The sequence below is a fragment of the Camellia sinensis genome, chromosome 12, assembly GCF_055761805.1.
Source record: "Camellia sinensis isolate YWXY chromosome 12, ASM5576180v1, whole genome shotgun sequence".
Classification (NCBI taxonomy): domain Eukaryota; kingdom Viridiplantae; phylum Streptophyta; class Magnoliopsida; order Ericales; family Theaceae; genus Camellia; species Camellia sinensis.
The window spans coordinates 51550256-51564143 of record NC_138972.1 but is presented as its reverse complement, the minus strand read 5'-3'; the positions used below and the strand labels follow the sequence as shown (position 1 = coordinate 51564143).

The 13888-nt window shown below is 37.3% G+C and overlaps 1 long non-coding RNA gene across 1 annotated transcript; it reads left to right on the top strand.

Moving 5' to 3' along the window:
- Positions 1-276: 276 nt before the first annotated feature.
- Positions 277-12421, top strand: LOC145804494 (uncharacterized). The gene is made up of 2 exons (XR_014346299.1): positions 277-603; positions 11719-12421. It is a non-coding gene; the product is annotated as an uncharacterized LOC145804494 (long non-coding RNA).
- The last annotated feature ends 1467 nt before the right edge of the window (positions 12422-13888 follow it).

Sequence of the window (13888 nt, the reverse complement as noted above, 5' to 3'; positions counted from 1 at the left end):
TCCAAATTGAAAAAAATAAAATAAAATAGATTGGGGAGGGGGGGGGGTTAAGTGTTAAAACTTTCAGTTCAAGTACAATAGATGAGGGGGTAAAATGTAATTTTCCCAATAAATATTTATAAATGTGTATATATATTTTTGCATAAAAATATAAAAATTATTACATCTTGTATGCCACTCAAAACTTTTTTTTGAATATTCATTGCATAAGGTTTGTGGTTGAAGAATGTTGACTTAAGTAGACCATTGTTTTCACGAAGGAAATGCCTTGTATAGGTCGCTTTCCCAGCCTTGGAGGAGTTGCTTATTTCTGGAGTGCCTAACATAACTGAGATTTGAGGCACGCAATTTCCCTCCGAACGGAAAGTCAACTGTTTTGAGAAATTGTTGAATGCTGTTCAATCCAATATACTCCCAAGGCTACAGAATCTGAGAAAACTCTCAGAGAATTCAAAAGAGAAAGCAATAGTCCAACAAAAGAAAAGAAATGATGATGCCATCGTATTCCCTCAACTAAGGACTGTGAGAATTGACAATTTACAGAACCTCGAAACTTTTTGCAGGACTAGAAGTTCCGAAACACAAACCTTGTTCAACCATCAGGTACTAATCTCCTAATGCTTTTAAACAAAAATAAGTAAATAAATAAATAAAGCACTTGAGAAAATAATATTAAGATTAGAATTCCAAATCTAATTTAGTTTTTTGAGTTTGAGTTTGGACTTTGTATATATATATATATATGAATTGAAACCAAATCCAAATAAAGGAAAATGAGTTCAATTGGGCCAAAGTTACAATTGATCTAGAGTGGAGAATGAGACTCGAAACCAAGAGTTCCAGTTTGATAAACAAAAAGCCCTTATCACGTGAGCGGCACATAATATGTGCCTTTCTTTATTCTATTAATATATATATATATATATATATATATATGAATTACCTAAAATTATTTTCAACATTATAATTTTTGGAACATTGACTTGGACTCTATTATAAAGCTTGTTTTAGGAAGTTGGTTAAAAACTGATTTTTTGGGCTTTTTTTTAAGTTTTTTTTTCTTCAAAAAATATGTAAAAAAATTAGAGATGTGATGTGACCCAAAATAGGCGAAAAACCAAAAAATGACTTTTGACCCACTTGCCAAAACAAGCGTAAGTTTACAACTGGAAATATTTTTGCCTTTTGGTGTGGGCCGATATCTATCTATACTATTATTAAGTGAATGCCTAAGTTGGTTTAGTGAAATCTTCTTCTCTTCATGCCATGTGGCAACTTTATATATCCTAAAATAAAAAAATTATTATACATAGCGTAAGCAAGTTTTGAACCCAAGACATTGGGTTTTATTGAGAACATATTTATCACTTAAGTAACATATATATTATGATATTACATTCTTTATTATTTATTTTTATTATTAGTTATTTGAATTACACACGCATTGCGTGTACCACCCGCTAGTAACAACATTAAATGTAGACACCAATTTGCTCCTTCATCAGTTGTAAATTACCGTTGTTTTGGATTTTGTTTGCTTTATAGTACTACTAGCAGTTGATCTGTGTAATGCACATGCTATTATTATTTTTTTAAAAGATATTTGATGGTACAATGTGTGTTATAAAATATAGCATTTCTGGTTTAGACCCGACCTATTGTATGTTTCGGATCTGGGTTTCATTATCTTATACAATTGTTCATGTCTTGGTTCCCCTTATCTTGCTTTGAGTTTGGCTTTTGGGACGTGTAGGTTACGTTTGGAACAGGTTGGTAGCTTATTTTTCAAATTGTTAATGCCCAGAATTTTGTTCCTATGCTCGAGCGGCACTTATTGATCTTGCACGGTCTTTGTGAACTTTAGTACTTTTGCAGGTCTGCAAAAATATTGGGAGTGTGTATTCTTCGCCCGAGCGACGCTTTCTGTGCTCAAGCGACGATCTCCTGTCTGTAGAATCACTGGTAGTTTGTATTCTTCCCTCGAGCGAAGCTTCTTGCGCTCAAGGGGTGAAACTTATTGTGTATGGTCGCTCGAGTGACACATCTTGCACTCGAGTGAGCTACGTGTATATCAGTTCGTAAAGTCACTTTTCTAAGTCACTTTTTCACCTCTCTCTCTCTCCCTCTCTAAACATTTCAAAATCCCAATTTCTCTTACTCTCTCTCTCTCTCTCTAAAACTTATATATTTCCCTTGCATACACATAGATCCGTTGATCTCTTCACTCGTGTCCCTTTGTTAAAAAGGTAGAGCTTGACCAGGGCTTCGTTCTAATCGAAGCAAAGTTGATTTTCGGTATCTTTCAGTTTCCATCCCTCCTCTAATCATCTTCTAAGCTTGAGGTAGGGATATCTCTACTCTTTTTATGAGTTTTAGGGTTGTTCATCGTATTAGGACACGAGTGAGTTAGCTTCAGCACATTTGTAGATGTGCTAATCTCTTTTGTTACCTTTATTAGGATGTTAGGACGTGGATGTGGTGGTGGTAGGCATGGCAGGCCTAGAAAGCATGAGGTGTGTTTACCGGATGATATTCCGGCGCAAGAAGAAGGGGTTGGTTAGGCCAGTGTGGCCGAACTAGTTGGTTAACAGGCCATTGGTGCTTTGGCCCGTGAAATGGCAGGAGCTTTGCGGGAATCCATGGACATTCTCAGGGTTGAGAATCAAGTCCAGGCCCAAGTTGCTGAAGTGGGGCCATCTTTCTTGAAGAGGGAGTTCTTCTGTCAAATCCGGAAGAGTTTTTGGGTGATCTGAATAAGCCACTAAAGGAGGATGAGTGGCTAGAACAGATGGTCAAGACGTTCAAGATGCTTGGTATCGAGGACAACAGGCTGAGAGTGACCTTGACATCCTTTCAACTGAAGGGGGATGTGGGTCAATGGTGGAAATATGTGCGTTGGTGCATTGGGGTGACTTGGGAGGCCTTTGTCACTGCCTTTCAGGACAAGTTCTTGCCTCCCACTGCTAGGGAGAAGTTGAGAGATCAGTTTCTGAAGCTCAAGCAGCTTAGTTTGCCAGTAGTCGAGTTTGAGGAAGCTTTCACTAGCTTCTTTAGATTTGCACCAGAACTTGTAGCGACTGAGAAATGTCATTGTCTAGAGTTTGAGAAGAGGTTGAGGACCGGGCTTTTTTTCAAGATAGTTGGGTCGATGATTAGGGACTACGAAAGGCTTGTGGAGGCAACGGCTCATCTTGACACCATAGTTCAAGTAGAGGAGGAACAGATGAGGGGCTCCAGGAGGAGTCAGGAGGTTCATGGGAAGAGTCGGGACAGTAAGAGGTAGAAGGGCACCACTCTATAGCAATCCCAAGAAGCACAGTCCAGGTCCACCATTCCTGTGCCGAGTTTAGGTTTAGGGAGAGGTAATCTTGGAGGTTTCTCTTGTTACAATTGTGGCCAGTTGGGTCACAGGTCTCTAACTTGCCCACAGAGAGGAGGAGGGCAACAACCTACACCATCTACAACTCGTTCTCAGAGCCAGAGTCAAGGAATAGGGAGGCGCCTTATCAGTGTGGACAGTCAGGGCAGATGAAAAGGTTTTGCCCTCAGTTGAGTGGCACACCTGGTGCGTCTGGTTTGAGGCAGGCACAGAGTCATTAGCCTACCCATTCAGTACACGCCTCGAGGGCTAATCAGGGGACATTTTCGGCCCAATCAGCGTATCAGACCTATGCTCCAAGGGTGAACAGGTGGAGTAGAGACCTATAGGGCGTGTGTATGTTGTTACCATGCCAGACTTAGTGCCAGTGCCTTCGGTCGTACGAGGTAACTTCTTGTTGTGTAATTCTGTTGTCAATGTGTTAATTGATATGGGTGCATCCCATTCATTCATCTCGTCTGCATTTGCATTGGCATTGGGGTTAGAATTGGCTCGACTAGCATCTCCACTTAGTGTAGAATCACCTGTCAGTAGTAAGATTGTATTGGAACAAGGGTGTCGGGGTTGTGAGATAGAGGTTGTCGGTCGCTGACTTTCTTTTGCATTTGTGTTGATTGGCATGTCAAGTTTTGATACTATATTGGGTATGATCCGGTGGTCAATGTATCGGGCTGTCATAGATTGTTATCGTCAGAGAGTTACTGTACACACCTTGAGTAGCGATTATTTTTACTTCATGGGGGACAGAGCCAATAGAGCTTCATTGCCAGTATGTAATCTGCGAGATCAAAGTGAACTTAGTTGTCTTCTGGCAAACTTCTTGAGTAGAGAGTGTGATGAAGTTTGAGTTGAATTTCCAAGGGTAGTTTGTGAATACCCAGATGTTTTTCCTGAGGATCTTACTAGTTTGCCACCTCACCGTGAGATTGAATTCTCTATTGATTTAGTACGTGACACAACACCAATTTCTATGGCACCGTATAGATTTGCACCAACCGAATTGAGTGAGTTGAAGATTCAACTATAAGAATTATTAGATAAGGGTTTTATCGGCCCTAGTACATCGCCTTGAGGAGCACCGACTCTCTTTGCCAAGAAGAAAGATGGAACGTTGTGACTTTGTATAGATTATCGAAAATTGAACTGGGTGACTGTTAAGAACAAGTACCTAATGCCTCGTATAGATGATTTATTTGATCAGTTGAAGGGGTTTTGTTGCTTTTCTAAGATAGACCTGAGATCGGGTTATTACCAATTGAGGGTGAAGGAGGAGGATATTTAGAAGACGACATTCCGTACGCGGTATGGCCATTACGAGTTCCTAATGATGCCTTTTGGGTTAACCAACGAACCGGCCATGTTTATGGATTTAATGAACGAATCTTCCGTGAATTATTAGACCACTTTGTAGTTGTCTTTGTTGATGAGATCTTGATTTACTCACCCTTTGAGGAGGAGCATGTGGAACACTTGCGAGTGATGGTTGAGTTGCTTAGAGCCTATAAACTGTATGCTAAGTTTAGGAAGTGTGAATTTTGGTTGAGAGAAGTGAAGTTCTTAGGCCATGTGGTATCCGAGGAAGGGGTAACTACAGATTCATCCAAGATAGAAGCAGTACAAGATTGGGAACAACCTCAGAATACTTTTGAGATCTGTAGTTTATTGGGGTTGGCCGGGTATTATCGTCGGTTTATGAAGGATTTGTCTAGGTTAGCCTCATCGTTGACTAGACCGACGAGGAAGGGAATGAAATTTGTGTGGAGTGAGATTTGTGAGAAGTCATTCCAAGAGCTTAAGGTTAGAGTTACCACTACTCCAGTGTTAATTATTCTAGAGAGGGGTTTGGACTATTCTGTGTATTGTGATGCATCACGGGTAGGTTTGGGTTGCGTTTTGATGCAATAGGGAAATGTAGTAGCTCATGGCTCATGTCAGTTAAAAACACATGAAAGGAACCATCCTACCCATGATTTAGAACTAGCAGCTGTGATCTTTGCCTTGAAGATTTGGAGGCATTACCTTTATGGTGAGAAGTTTGAGGTGTTTTCTGATCACAAGAGTCTGAAGTATTTGTTTTCACAGAAAGATTTGAATTTGAGGCAGAGGAGGTGGACGGAGTTTATGGAAGGCTATGATTTTGAGTTGCACTGTCATACGAGAAAGGCTAATGTAGTGGCTGATGCCTTGAGTAGGAAATCCATCACAGTGTAGTTTGTATTGCCATCCGAGAATGGGAGATGTTGGGTGCTATTGGTGAGTTTGACTTGCGTCTTGGCAAGTCCATTGAGTCGGCAGCTTTGTTTTCGGTAGTTGCACGACCTACACTTGTGAGCTGAGTTATAGAAGCGTAGAGGGGTGACCTTGAGATAGAAACATTCTAGGAGAAGATCTCTAGTGGAAAGGTAGAGAACGGCTTGAACGTATATTCCGACTCGAGTGTTAGATACCTTGACTGTCGTTTTGTGTCGGAGTCTTGCCAAGAGGAAGTACTTCGAGAGTGTCACCATTCATGCTTGCGGTGCATCCGGAAGGCACAAAGATGTATCACGACCTTAGTCGTCAATTTTGGTGGAAGGAGATAAAGAAAGACATAGCTGTGTTTGTATCGAAGTACCTTACTTGCCAACAAGTGAAGGTCGAGCATCGGAGGCCAGCGGGTTTGCTGCAACCATTGTGTATAGCCAAGTGGAAGTGGGAACATGTCACAATGGATTTTGTTGTGGGTCTTCCGAGGACTCAATGGGGGTAATGACGCCATTTGGGTGGTGATTGACCAATTGGCCAAGTCAGCACACTTTGTACCTATGCGTAAAAATGACTCGGTAGATTATCTAGCTGACCTTTACATTAGGGAAATAGTTTGACTTCATGGGGTCCCTGTGACTATTGTTTCGAATAGAGATCTGCGTTTTACACCTTGGTTGTGGCAGAGCCTACAGAATGCCTTGGGCACTAGGTTGACTTTTAGTACTGCCTATCATCCTTAGACTGACGGGCAGTCAGAGTGAACTATTCAGATCCTTAAGGATATGCTTCGAGATTGTATCCTTGACTTTAAGGGGTCGTGGAAGAGGTATTTGCCCGTAGCTAAGTTGGCCTATAACAATAGTTTCTAGTCGAGTATTGACATGGCACCATTTGAGGCCTTGTATGGACGACCGTGTAGGTCCCCTGTGTGTTGGGCCGAGGTGGTGGATGCACCAATGTTGGGTCTAAACTTTGTCCGGGAAACGACGGAGAAGGTTGCACTTATCCGTAAAAGGTTGGTTATGGCTCAGAGTCGTTCAAGAGCTATGCCGACTGTAGGAGAAGACCATTATCCTTTGAGGTGAGAGATCACGTCTTTTTGAAGATATCACTTAGATGGGGTTTGATGAGATTTGGAAAGAGCGAGAAGTTGTCTCCTAGGTTTATTGGGCCATTTGAGATCTTCGAGCGGATTGAGGAGGTAGTTTATCGTTTGGCCTTGCCGCCACAGCTTTCCGGGGTTCATGACGTGTTTCATATCTGTATATGAGCCGGATCCTTCACACGTGTTAGATTGGACTAAGTTAGAGGTGGATGAGGATGCCTCGTATGAGGAGAGACCCGTTAGAGTCTTGGATACTTGAGACCAAGTCTTGCGAGGCAAGACGATTCCTTTGGTGAATGTGTTGTGGTGAATGTGTTGTGGTGACACCACAGGGTTGAGGAGGCCACTTAGAAGCATGAAGCAGAAGTCCGTGAGAAGTATCCGGACCTATTTATTGATGTTTGAACATGTATTGAAAACTTTGTTATGTTAATGAAATATAAACATTGAATATGTCTTGGAAATGTGAATTGTATATTCAGTATTGAAAACTCGTTTATCATGTTGATGAGAAAGGATGACTGGTGGATGGGTCATGGTGATGAATTAGAAAGACTATCATTGTGTAATTGGTTTAAACTTGGTTTTAATGTTTGGTTTAAATTTTGGGGACGAAATTCCTGAAGGGAGGAGGGTATAGCATTTTTGGTTTAGACCCTGACCCATTGTATGTTTCGGATTCGGGTTTCATTGTCTTATATAGTTGTTCATGTCTTGGTTCTTCTTGCGCTTGAGCGGTCTTTGTGAACCTTCAGTACTTTTGCAGGTTAACAAACATACTAGGAGTGCATATTCTTCGCTCGAGCAATAGTCTTCTGTCTTTAAAACTACTGGGAGTTTGTATTCTGCGCATGAACGAAGCTTCTTACGCTCGAGTGGTGAAACTTATTGTGTCTGGTCGCTCAAGCGACACATCTTGCACTCGAGCGAGTTGCGCATATATCAGTTCGTAAAGTCACTTTTCTGAGTCACTTTTCCATCTCTCTCTCTCTCTAAACATTTAAATACCCTAATTTCTCTCTCTCTCTCTCTCTCTCTCTCTAAAACTCATTTATTTCCTTTGAATACATATAGATCCGTCAATCTTTTCACCCGTGTCCCTTTGTTAAAAAGGTAGAGCTTGACGAGGGCTTCATTCTAATCAGAGAAAAGTTAATTTTCGGCATCTTTGAGTTTCCATCCCTCCTTCAATCATTTTCTAAGCTTGAGGTACGGATATCTCCACTCTTTTTATGAGTTTTAACTTAGTTATTTGTTATTTCTAAACTATGTTATATGGACTTGGCACTTTGGGGCGAAGTACCCGTGTCGACATGACACGACATGGGTGCGGGTGTGGGATCTGTGTCGAATTCGCCTCTTCTCTCTCAAACACAGCTAATCAAAAAGGAAGAAGAAGATTGAGATACTTACATTGATGTATGGGTTCAAGATCTTGATCGTGTCTTTTGATCTTCTTCTTTGTCTCGATCTCCTTCTCTCTCTCTCTCTATCACGATCTCCTTCTCTCCTTCGATATCTCTTTCGATCGTGCTGTGCGTGTGTAAGAAAAGAGAAGAGAAACAGACCCATGTGTTGTTGTGCGTGTGAGAGAGAAGCGAAGAGGAGATAGACCCATCGTGTCGTTGCTGTGCGTGTGAGACAGACCCATCGTGTCAAAGCTGCTGCTACTGCTGCTGCTGCTGCTTTTGTTTGTATCAAACCCTAGTGGCTGGACCTAATGGGCTGGAGCAAATAAATAAATAAAAGGCTTGGGCTATTGGCTAGTTAATATTATAAATCTTAATGGGCTGGACCCAAATAAATAAATAGAAAGTTTGGACACTGATTTGTATCATAATAATTAATATTATAAACTATAATGGGCTGGACCCAAAAAAATAAAGAAAAAATATACACCTATTGGCTGGTTTGTATCATAATAAACCTTAATGGGTTGGATCCAAATAAATAAATAAAATATTTGGGCTTATTTATAAACTCTATTCAACAATAACATGGGTTATTATATGACTTATCCATATGTTTGATTCTATTTATAAAAAAATTATTGGGTCAACTTTTTTTAACTCATCTTCATATAATAAATATATTTAAATAATAACTGTTTAACTCATTTTTATATAATAAATATATTTTTAAAATAACTATTTAACGTATCCCCGTACCCGTATCCACATTTGGATCCATATCCACGTATCCTTAATTTTTAATTTTGAAGTGTTCAACCCCCAGATACGCATCTGCACCCGATACTCGCACCCGAGTCCGTGTAACATAGTTTCTAAACAATATTGAGATTTTGAACAATTTAGGGTTTTGGGTAAAAATCAAAAGTGGGGTTTTTCAAATGGATCATTGAAAATGATTTTGATATGGAAATTAATGTTGAGTTGGGAATATATAGTTGATTTTGATCTTTGGGATTGATTTTGGAAAGGAAAGAGATTTTTTCCTAAATGTCTCAAATGTTGATTTTATATAAATTCTGAGATTGATATTGAAATTGTGAAATTGGATTGCTGTTGATGAGGATGGTGGAGTTAGATATGCATTATAACTCACATCTTGAAAATTTGGAGAGTTTATCTCTATTAATAATTGTTTATCTATTTAAAAATATATGTTTTGGGCTATTGGTGGAGGATAGTTATGAGTGTTGTAGAAATTACATGTGAATTAGGAGAATTGAAACTATTTTTTCATTCATTTGCATTGAGCATTATCTCACGCTTATACATTCGAAATGCTTATCGTTTTGAGAAAAATGGGTGAATTTGGAAAACATGTAGTATAATGTTGAAATGAGTTGGCTCGAGTATCCGTGGTGAAAGTCTTAAAAACTGTGTGTATACATGGATCCCGATCCCGCAGACGAAATTTTCATAAAAAAGCCTACGTTTAAATAGGTCTCGATTTACGGTTTCCTCCGGACGAAATTTTCGAAAAAGGTTGTATTGTTTTGAAATTCCTAGAGTGTGATTGGCTGCCCTATCTTTTTATTCCAAAGGAAGTGATTTATGATATTATTATGGCATTGCATAGTTTTGGAAAGAGATATAAAAATGTTTTGGCACGAGCATTGCACATGCATTCACCTTATAACTTTGTTAAAATTCATATACTGCGTTGGATTATTTTTACTGGGCTTTGGCTCACCCTACGTGGGAAAAACATTTCAGGTGCTGATAATATGCCTCTGCCAAGACAATAGCTTGGGAGGACTTGGAGTAAGAGCTTCTTTTGTGTATTTACTTAATTAAATTACAATATCAACTATATAAAAAAAATTCAACAACGATTAACCAAGAAAGAATAACAATATCTAAATCTAAAAAGAAAAAATAATGAAAACATCCAAACGATAGATACATATGAAGTGATTAATCATTTGTAATATATGATGTCAAAACATAAAAGAACTTACTGTTCAACAATTGAAAAAGTAACTCAAGCAGTAAATCCAAATTTTAGAGGTTTCTCAAGAGTACCATTGTTGTGCAAGTTTTTCCTCCTGTGAGTTGTGATTATATAAAATAATGTAGGAAATGAAGTATAATTTCATATATAGAATCACAATAAAATTTAAACGACAAATCTATAATATAGAATACAACAATGCTAGGTAGCTTAAAATTTTGTGGCTCAAATGGCTCAAAACAACGTTGTTTTGAGTGTAAATGATTGTAAAACGACGTCGTTTTGACAAATTTGAGCCATTTGAGCCACAAAAATTTGAGCTACCAAACATTTTCCTATAAAATAATATAGAATTGGTATTGGGTATAGAATAATGAGTGAGAAAATATGAAAAAAAAAATGCAATTTAGTATTAAAAAAAATTCTAATACCCTTGAAACAATTAAGAAGAAAAATGTGAAACGCAAAATTGGTATTGGATTTGTGGATTATCTCAATTTATCATGAAAAATATATGGAAAAGAAATATTTGTCAAAAAGAGTTCATATAAAATAGGTAAAATTAGTATAATTTAAAATAGGTAAAATACATACCGATGTGGCCTTTTAAGAAAAAAATAAGTACTTATAATGTGCCACTTAAACATGGGAAAAACATTACTTTTAATAATATATATATATGATTTGCATGCACTATTTAAAGCTATCGTAAACTCAATACATGTGGACGGAAAATGTCTAAAATACTTTTTGCGTTAAATTTAATGCCTAAAATACCTTTTACATCGATTTTACTTAACAAAAATAAAAAAGATGTTTCAGATTGAAAATAAATCAAAAGAATAAGATTTAAATTAATAAAATTAAAATCTCAGAGTTTATTTTGTTACAAAGGTCAAACCCTAGAGTTTGTTTTCGTAATTTTCCCTAGAAAAATTGTATAGAATTATTATACAAAATGATATGACTTACTATAATAATTAATTTACAAGTATGTCGCTGCCAGTAAGGAAATTTGAATAAAAATGCAGCTAATTTAACATTTTTCTTTTTGCATTATTATTTCATTATTTGATTCGTAGAGTTAGCATGGACAAGTTGATCTCCATTCTTCTTCGAAGTTGACACCCTTAATCACTGGTTCTTCAGAGGAGTTGATAGCCAATGACACTGGAATGGCTAGGTCCCAACTCTTTAAGAAAAAATATTTTTTAATCATCCAAGAAGGGTCCTTTTTTGATTCAATTGCATAGGACTATTTCGAGTTTCAATATGTTCTCTGGCTACTTTGTTATTCGCCATGGCAAGTGTACAACCATAGTGGAATTGCATAGAATGAAGGCAATGTTTCCCTGGCTTCATTCTGTGTAGTTTGTGTGTTTATATATTTAATGTTGTAACAGATAATTCGAATGAAGAGTGTTTCTTAGATTTTTAGATTGCATCTTATTTGAATATTTTGTGATTCCTACTTTTGTTGTGTTGCAGTAAATGTTATTGGATAATGTTGGCCTGGGAATAAATGTTTCAGGAGGGTCATTTAACAATTATGTAATGAATATTGCAGATTGCATGCCCTGAATTGGGGTGTTGGCCATTGGTTGGGTGCCAAACATAACAGATGTGTGGGACAAGAAATTACTCCCAACAGGGTCCTTTTGTCGACTAAGAGAGGTGAGGATCGAGGGATGTGACAAACTGGTGAATGTGATTCTGTCCAATATGCTCCCACAATTGCAGAATTTAACAGAACTCTCTGTACAATACTGTCCAATGGTGGAAGAGATATTTTCAGAGAAAGGGAAGAAAAAGCAGATGCAGAAGCCAAAAAAAAAACCATCTTGTTCCCTCAACTAAAGAGTCTAGAACTTGGATCTCTGGAGAATCTCAAAAGTTTTTGTACCTCTAGACTAGCAACACAACACTTCTTCAAACACCTGGTATGAATGTCCTTACCCTTTCTAGTTGACCTTGGAAATAGGAAAACACATAATAATATATGTGCACATAAACATATGCATTTATACAAATAAAAGTATGATTACCGTTTTCATTCAAATCCCTATATCTGACACCACACCATATCCATCTTGCTCTTGATCATAGTTATGCATCCTTCAAAGATTTAGCAAACAAGTAGATTCAGCTATATTGTTTTAGGAATGTAAACTGCAATTACACAACAGATGTTTTGCAACATATGCAGCTCTACATCAAAATCCATGAAAATCCCCTTTGTATATCTCTATAAAAAGAATCCTTTTGCTTAATGAAGTGACCAGTTTTGCTCCTCTGCAGTTTATAATTTTTAGTGTTTTGGGAAGGAATTTAGCCAGTACGCACATTTACAAAATTTAGTGTTAAATGACAAAATTTACATGCTAGATTGATGGAGAATGTGAGGTAGTATAAAACACTTGTAGTCAATGGTATGGACTATGGAAAGAGTGGGTTAAATGACTTTCTTTGGTGGGAGTAGTTGGGGTTCTCCTTTTTTCAGATTGTTGTGGTAGAATTTGCAATTGTAGGTGATATGATGATTTGAGTGGGTCTTTTTTTTTGGTGCATAATTGATGTTTTTGTCTATGGTTTCCCAGTCCTTGAGCTTGTAAAACTAGGCATTAACTAACATATTATATTTGATAATCTGAATTTGTAATTATCCATCACAAACCCCTCTATCCTTGTATCTCTTTGATTTATCAATAAGAGCAAAAAGAGAGCAACACAAGGCACCCAAAAAAAGAAAAAAATGGTGGTCTTTCAGATAAGCAGATGAAAGGGCAGAGAATCGTGGGTTATATTGTCCGTCTAAACTCTTAATATAAAAGTATGTAGAACCAATCGTTATGCCAATTATTTATTATTATTATTTGCAGTATAGCAGTATCTAAAATATATGTTTTTTAAGAAAATGAAAATTTCTAAATGAAATTCACTAAGGTATAAAAAAAATAAAAAATAAAAAATCAATTGTAACTAGAGCTTCTCTCTTTCCCTTTCATAATGAGATTCACAAATGGCATTTTGATATTATTCCTTGTGAAAAAATAAAAGAAATGGGTAGTACACTATTAAAGCAACATTGGTAAAAGGATAAATTATAGGGGTTATTACATTCAAGTGATATTAGAAAAAAAATAATATATATATATATATATATATTAGTGAAAAAGTTTACAAATTTAATTACTATTACTATTTATAAAGTTTTTCATTGATTTGTACTTACTTTTTTAACATTCCCCTAATGTGAGATTTCCCCTAAATTATTTCAACACCTTTTGAAGTTTAAATTTAATACAGTTCTCCCCTCTACCTTGCACAAATTACCTTGCAACCCTCGTAATTGTTTAATTTGTGATTTGAGTTAACATAAAATTTAAAATTACCTTATTACCCTCACACTCTAAAATAAAATTACCTAGTTATCCCAATCTAATAGTAGAATCTTCTTTCCCAACCCACTCTCTCATCCTTATCCTTCACGGAAAATTATTAGGTACTTCCAGAGTATCACGTGTCCATATTCCTTCACCAATTATCATTCACCATGCCCTCTAATGTTCCTTAATCACACAACACAAAATCATAATACTCTACCTTCTCCACCAATCATAATATAATGGAACACCACATGACCGTTCTCTAGGAGTACCCAATAATCAACCTTCTTCATACCATCCACCATAACCAACCAAAACCTGTCCCATTTGTGTCACTGCCACCAAATCCAT